This window comes from Elephas maximus, chromosome 8 (assembly GCF_024166365.1).
Source record: "Elephas maximus indicus isolate mEleMax1 chromosome 8, mEleMax1 primary haplotype, whole genome shotgun sequence".
Lineage (NCBI taxonomy): Eukaryota > Metazoa > Chordata > Mammalia > Proboscidea > Elephantidae > Elephas > Elephas maximus.
The window spans coordinates 26722573-26729196 of record NC_064826.1 but is presented as its reverse complement, the minus strand read 5'-3'; the positions used below and the strand labels follow the sequence as shown (position 1 = coordinate 26729196).

General features: G+C 41.3%; 1 pseudogene; it reads right to left on the bottom strand.

Annotated features, from left to right (window-relative positions):
- Positions 1-3297: 3297 nt before the first annotated feature.
- Positions 3298-4131, bottom strand: LOC126081559 (taste receptor type 2 member 16-like; annotated as a pseudogene).
- Positions 4132-6624: the final 2493 nt, after the last annotated feature.

The window sequence follows — 6624 nt, the reverse complement described above, 5'->3', positions numbered from 1 at the left end:
TATAGACTTCAGTATGGATTACACCTCACAAATGGACCCATAAGCAACATCATTATAAACGGAGAAAAGATTGAAGTTGTCAAGGATTTCATTTTACTCAGATCCACAATCAATGCCCATGGAAGCAGCAGTCAAGAAATGAAAAGATGAATTACATTGGGCAAACCTGCTGCAAAAGACTCTTTAAAGTGTGAAAAAGCAAAGATGTTACCTTGAAGACTAAAGTGTGCCTGACCCAAGCCGTGGTGTTCTCGATTGCCTCATATGCATGTGAAAGCTGGACAATGAATAAGGAAGACCAAAGAAGAATCAATGAATTTGGATTATGGTGTTGACGAAGAATATTGACTATACATACCATGGACTGCCAAAAGAATGAACAAACCTGTCTTGGAAGAAATACACTTAGAATGCTCCTTAGAAGCAAGGATGGTGAGACTATGCCTCACATAAGTTGGACGTGTTATCAGGAGGGACCATTCCCTGGAGAAAGACATCATGCTTGGTAGAGAGTCACTGAAAAAGAGGAAGACTCTCAATGAGATGGACTGACACAGTGTCTGCAACAATGGGCTCAAGCATAACAATAATCGTGAAGACAGTGCAGTGCTGGGCAGTGTTTTGCTCTGTTGTACATGGGGTCACTATGAGTTGGAACAGACTAGATGGAACCTAACAACAACAACCACAGAGTGTTTTCTGTGTGTATATGGAAATGGGTGTTTTTTCCCATGATAATACACATATGAGGATAACAGTTTCTATTCCTACCAGCTATCTGAGATTTTAGAAAGTACAAGGTCTTATCTGGATGTAGGTTCCAGTGTAGTCACATCAAAGCAAGAATCCAAATTTCACTGGTTCTTGCCACATCTATTCAAGCAGGATCCCAAACCATTGCAACTCACCTCTCCACTGGTCTCCCAGACATTTCCGTGAGCCTCCAGGGGAGTTTCTGGTCTCTGGTCAGCTACCAAGATGTTGATATCTATCTTTTTCTTTTCCATATTTTCTGCTCAGCCCTGTTTTTTCTGGTTATGACTCTGCTCCCCAGACATTACTGCCTCCACCAGGTTTCATCCCACCTTTGACTGCCATTGAACATGGAGCTTGGGAGATATCAAGGCTGCACAGGGCCCTGCAGAGAAATGGGAAAGAATTCTTCACTTCCCTTTCTGTGCAAACAATAGATAGGTCCCAAAACATGAGGCTGAGAGAAGCAAAATGGCAGTGTCTTGGGTAAAAACGGTTTTTCAGTGTTTACTTATATCCATACCCTTGGTCCCTTTCATTTCAAATATGAATTCAAGGGGTGACTGGAGTGAAAGACAAAGCAGACTGATAGACACAGACAAGATCAGAATTTCCATTTCCTTCCCCTGACTAAACCTTTCTTTCTCAGTCAAACTTGAGGTGCCTGCATCCTGTTTTCCACAGTATGGTTTTCTCTCAGGAAGTGTCTCGGCCTTCTAATGGCAGAGCCAGAACTTCAGTTTGTCAGACATGCCCAATATGTATACAAGGTAAAAAAAAAAGAAAATCAATTTGTAACCTCTGGCACCAGAATTCCTTAAGAGTTGAAACTGTTTTCAGGAAAAACACCTTGCTAAGTCTTGTATGTGTGGTATATGGAAGCTGAGATCCTAAAGGCCTGGGAGTTGGCTGGTACCAAGATATTTCTTTGCTAGAGACCATAGAAGATTTTCTTTATTGCTGCTGAGTAGGGGTAAAGAGGAGAGAAATAAAGAGAGAGGTGCCATGGGGAGAATGTGAGATGAGGCCCTACAAAAGGAAAAGGACATGAGAGACACATAGGATTGAGGACGCTGAAAAGACCGCTAAAGAACAGGAAAGTCTCATCAGTGATTTTTAGTTGATTACTGTAGTTTCTGTATTCTTAATCACTTGGGGAGGGCTTTAGGTTGTCACAGATCACAGGATAGAGGAATACAGAGGATACACGACAATGTCACTCAGATGTTATGTGATAAGAGGGGTTCCCAGATAACATCTAGATTGTATATGGCAGAAAACCAGCTAAGACTCAAAATAGGAATCCTGAAGAAAGTTTAATCCAACTTGTAATAAAATAGAGAAATAAGAATCCAGCTGTCTTAGTCATCTAGTGCTACTCTAACAGAAATACCACAAGTGGATGGCTTTAACAAAGAGAAATTTATTTTCTCACAGTCTAGTAGGCTAGAAGTTCAAATTCAGCCTGTCAGCTCCAGGGGAAGGCTTTCTCTCTCTGTCAGCTCTGGAGGACTGTCCTTCTTGTCAATCTTCCCCTGGAGTAGGAGCTTCTTTGCGCAGGAACCCTGGGTCCAAAGGATGTGCTCAGCTCCTGGCACTGCTTTCTTAGTGGTATAAGGTCCCCAACCCTGTTTGCTTCTCTTTCCTTTTATCTCTGGTAGGATAAAAGGCGGTGCAGGCCATACTCCAGGGAAACTCCCTTTACATTGGATCAGGGATGTGCCTTAGTAAGGGTGTTACAATCCCACCCTAATCCTCTTTAATATAAAATTACAATCACAAAATGGAAGACAACCACACAATACTAGGAATCATGGGCTGACAAAGTTGACACATATTTATGGGGGACATATTTAAATCCATGACACCAGCCAGTGGAAAGAAAACACAGATGATGGAATTAACTCATCAACATTTGGAGAAGTAGTAAGGACAAACTTAGATTCGATAAGTAGCCTGCTCTTCTGGAGAGAGTATATGTCTCAGAAACTAGAAAGAAAATTGGGGTTAAATTTTGAGTTGAGTTTTAAAAGAATGAAAGCAATATTTGGAGGATGAAATAAAGAGCTCTATATTATTGGATAAAGACTGAGAAGCAGCCTAGATAAAGATGGCAAGATCTTTTCCTGACTAAAGTTAGGAAAGTGAATGGAGGAATTAACATGAGGAGCATCAGGGCATGGGCAATAAATTCTCCTGGGGAAAGGCCTTATGTAAATGTGAGAAGTAATTGGAAGTTCTGAGAGGGATAAAATAAAAACAATGCATGAACACCACGATTCTGGCTGTATTCTGTAGAATGTACTGAGGGTAAGATTTGAGAGGCGGAGAGACCTAAGGAGAGATGGACAGTCATGAAAAAGTCTGACTATCCTGGAAATTGGGGAAGGGAAAGGAAAGGTGGATAGCAGGAAGAAAGATAAGAGGCTTTTATCCATGGTGTATGAATCAACATCACATAGAAAATTCTTAAGAACAATGCTGGTTCATAAACTCCCTTTTGCTGAGAGGCCTTGAGCCCTGAGCCTCGGGCAGCCTCTAAGCTCAGTGCCCTTTCTTTAAAAACTTTCTCAATGTAGGGCTGCTCAGCATCAGTGAAGTGGAATGAATACAGCTTACAGTGTAGATGACAGCTTCCTAGACCCAGAACCAGGACCTCTTCTCCAATGGGAGGCCTAAAATGGAGACAAATAAGGTCAGAAAGTACGAGGTGAAGAAGATGAGGAAGATGGCCAGAAAACTGAGGGCCGTGGAGTGAGCTTTCATGCTGGAGCTGCAGTGGCCAGTGTTGTGACAGAGAAGCCATGAGCAAGACGGTGGAGGCCAGGAACAGAAGGAAAGGAATAGACAACAGCATTTGCTGAGGCCGGACAAAATGCTCCTTAATTGTCTTAAGTCTATCAATTACACTACTGTTTCTGAAGGAACGCCCCATGGTGATCTGAAACTGGATGTGATTCCAAACAGTTGAAGGGATGCTTGCCACACAAGAAAGCAGCAGAGAACCCAGCAACAGCCAAGGAACCAATCTTGAAATTCTCCACTTCAGCCAGAGAAAGAAGGTGCAGGGAAAGGAAGAGACCTTGACACAGAAAACAACCAGCAAGCTGGTGAACCAAAGTGTGGCAGTATTAGCAAAATCACAGATGATTGATAAATACTAAAATACAAAATTAGGATTAAAGTCATTGATGCCCACTGTAGACAGAGGTGGGAGATGCCCAGGCTGGTGAGAATCATGTCCATGGGTAACAGTCTTTTGACCTGCACCCATTTCCTACCCAGCACTGCAACCACTAAGCTGCTCTGCACAATGATTATCAAGGGCAGGAACACAGAGATAATGATGAAAAAGACAGTGAATTAGATGGGCACCATCCTTCCACCCCAAATTATCTTCCTGGACATAGAGTTGGAATTTCTGCAGCAATTTCTGGGAAAGGAACAGAAATTTATCTGTTCTAGCACTGCCTCACGCAGGACACTACCTCCCTCTGGATGCCAATTTTTGTCAGCTCATTTTTCACTTTGCCATTTTCCTATCTACAGGACTTGCTTATCCTTGGTTTTCTAGGCCTGGCTGCAGTTTGAGTGTGGATTTTTGCTTCTCAGATGATTTGATTATTCCCATGAGTCATACTTATTTATAACTATGCTCTTTCTCTACCTGAGGTCCCCTTAGCTTCTTTCTCTCACCTTTTTTAAAAGATATCTTCACTCTTTTAACCTAAAATTTGAGCCCTAGGAAAGCTAAATCCTGGATTATTCAGTCATATCCTGGGTAGTGTTTTCATTCTGCTGAGTGCTGAACCAATGCCACCCTTAGAAACCCTGTCTCCCCATCTTCCAGAGCAGCTGGGGTGGACACTACTACCAAAGGGTGGGGAGAAATTAAAAATGATAATGAAAAGTCTTCGCAGCGAGACTCCACTGGAACCCAAGACCTTCAATACCACTACCCAATGCAGGTCACTCTCCTAACTGGCCTTTGGATCTTCTATCTCAGAGAAATCACTGCACACTCCTTAATCCATTACCTCCCATCCAGGCACAGCATTCTTAGCTGTTGGGCTTCTGTCAATCCCAGTGCCTGACCATAAGCTTTATATATCTTTGGGAGTTATTCTGTTGCATTAACATCACTGGTTTCTAGTGAGGTTGTTTTTGGCACTGCTCACATTGCTGAAGATGAGTCTGCTCTGACCCTGAGATCCTGTGCATAGATGGATAACTCTTCCCCACTCTGGGGTTTACTCTTAGCAAGCAAACATACTCTGTGTGTGGGTGTGTATATATACACACACATATATGGACACTTACATACACGTACATACATGTTTGTGTATGCATACGGATACACAAAATATAAGTACACATGTGTACATACATACATATGCATACACATGCATATACACATATACACACACACATATATAAACACACACATATGTACCATGTATATATACATATATGTCAGAAAAAAAGATTAACATCTACGACATACATAAAGAACTCTTAAAAAATAATTGACAAAAAAGAAAGAACAGGCAAATAAAAGAGCAGTCAATTCACCAACTGGTAAACAATAACAGCCAATAAATACCCAGAGGTGCATAACCTCACCAGTAATCAGAGAAATGTCATCCAAGTGAGAAAACACTTTTCATCGTTCACATTAAAAAAGAAAAGAATAATTGGATAATGCCAACTTTGAGAGAAAATACACAAATGGAAACGTTTATGCAACGTTGGTAGGAATATAAATTAATATAGTTACACTGGAAAACACGTGGTCATAATTAATAAAATAAAAAATGTACATACCTTACTCTACAGTTATTCTATTTTTAGGCATATAGTATTTAGTACAGAGAAATTCTTATACATGTATACACGTAGACATAAGTCTGTTTATTTCAGAATTGATTATAATATCAAAAGACTGGCAACTGTCTAAATGATTACCAGTTGAATAATAACAGATCAAATATGTTGTAGTCACATGATAGCATAAGGCCATGCACATGTTTATTTGATTTCCCCAAAGATGACTTCCTACATTTCTCCCTTATTAGCAGAACCAGCCCTTTCCTGGAGAGACCAGAAGTGTCAGACTCTTAGTTTACTGTCTGTCTTGTAGGTTTGGTTCAGGCATGAGAATCAATTCCAGGCCCTGGGAACTTGGGGGAAGCCTGATGAGATCTTCTGTGAAAGATGCTTTTCTCTGATAAGAGAGGAGTGACACATGAGGAGAAATTCTTTCCTCTTTTCTTCCTGTGTTGGGTGTTAGCCTACGAGTGCATGATCCTGTGAACTACTGCAGCCATTTTGTGACCCTAAGGGGAAAGCACAGGGAAATCACAGAGCAGTCAACACAGAGCCTGATATCATTGAATGCTGATTAATACTTGAATGACCTAACTGAAATTTTGTTCCAGGAGCAGGATACACCACTGTGATTTAGAATACTTAGAGATTCTGTGGCTTAATACGTAGGATAATGAAGTTGTTGGTGTTGTTACGTGCTGTCGAGTTGGTTTTGACTCATAGCGACCCTATGTACCACAGAACGAAACATTGCCTGGTCCTGCGCTATCCTTACAATCGTTGTTATGCTTGAGTCCATTGATGCAGCCACTGTGTCAATCCATCTCGTTGAGGCTATTCCTCTTTTCTGCTGACCCTGTGCTTTACCAAGCATGATGTCCTTTCCAGGAACTGATCTCTCCTGACAACATGTCCAAAGTGTGTAAGACGCGGTCTCGCCATCCTTGCTTCTAAAGAGCACTCTAGTTTTACTTCTTCCAAGACAGATTTGTTCATTCTTTTGACAGTCCATGGTATATTCGGTATTCTTCACCAACACCACAA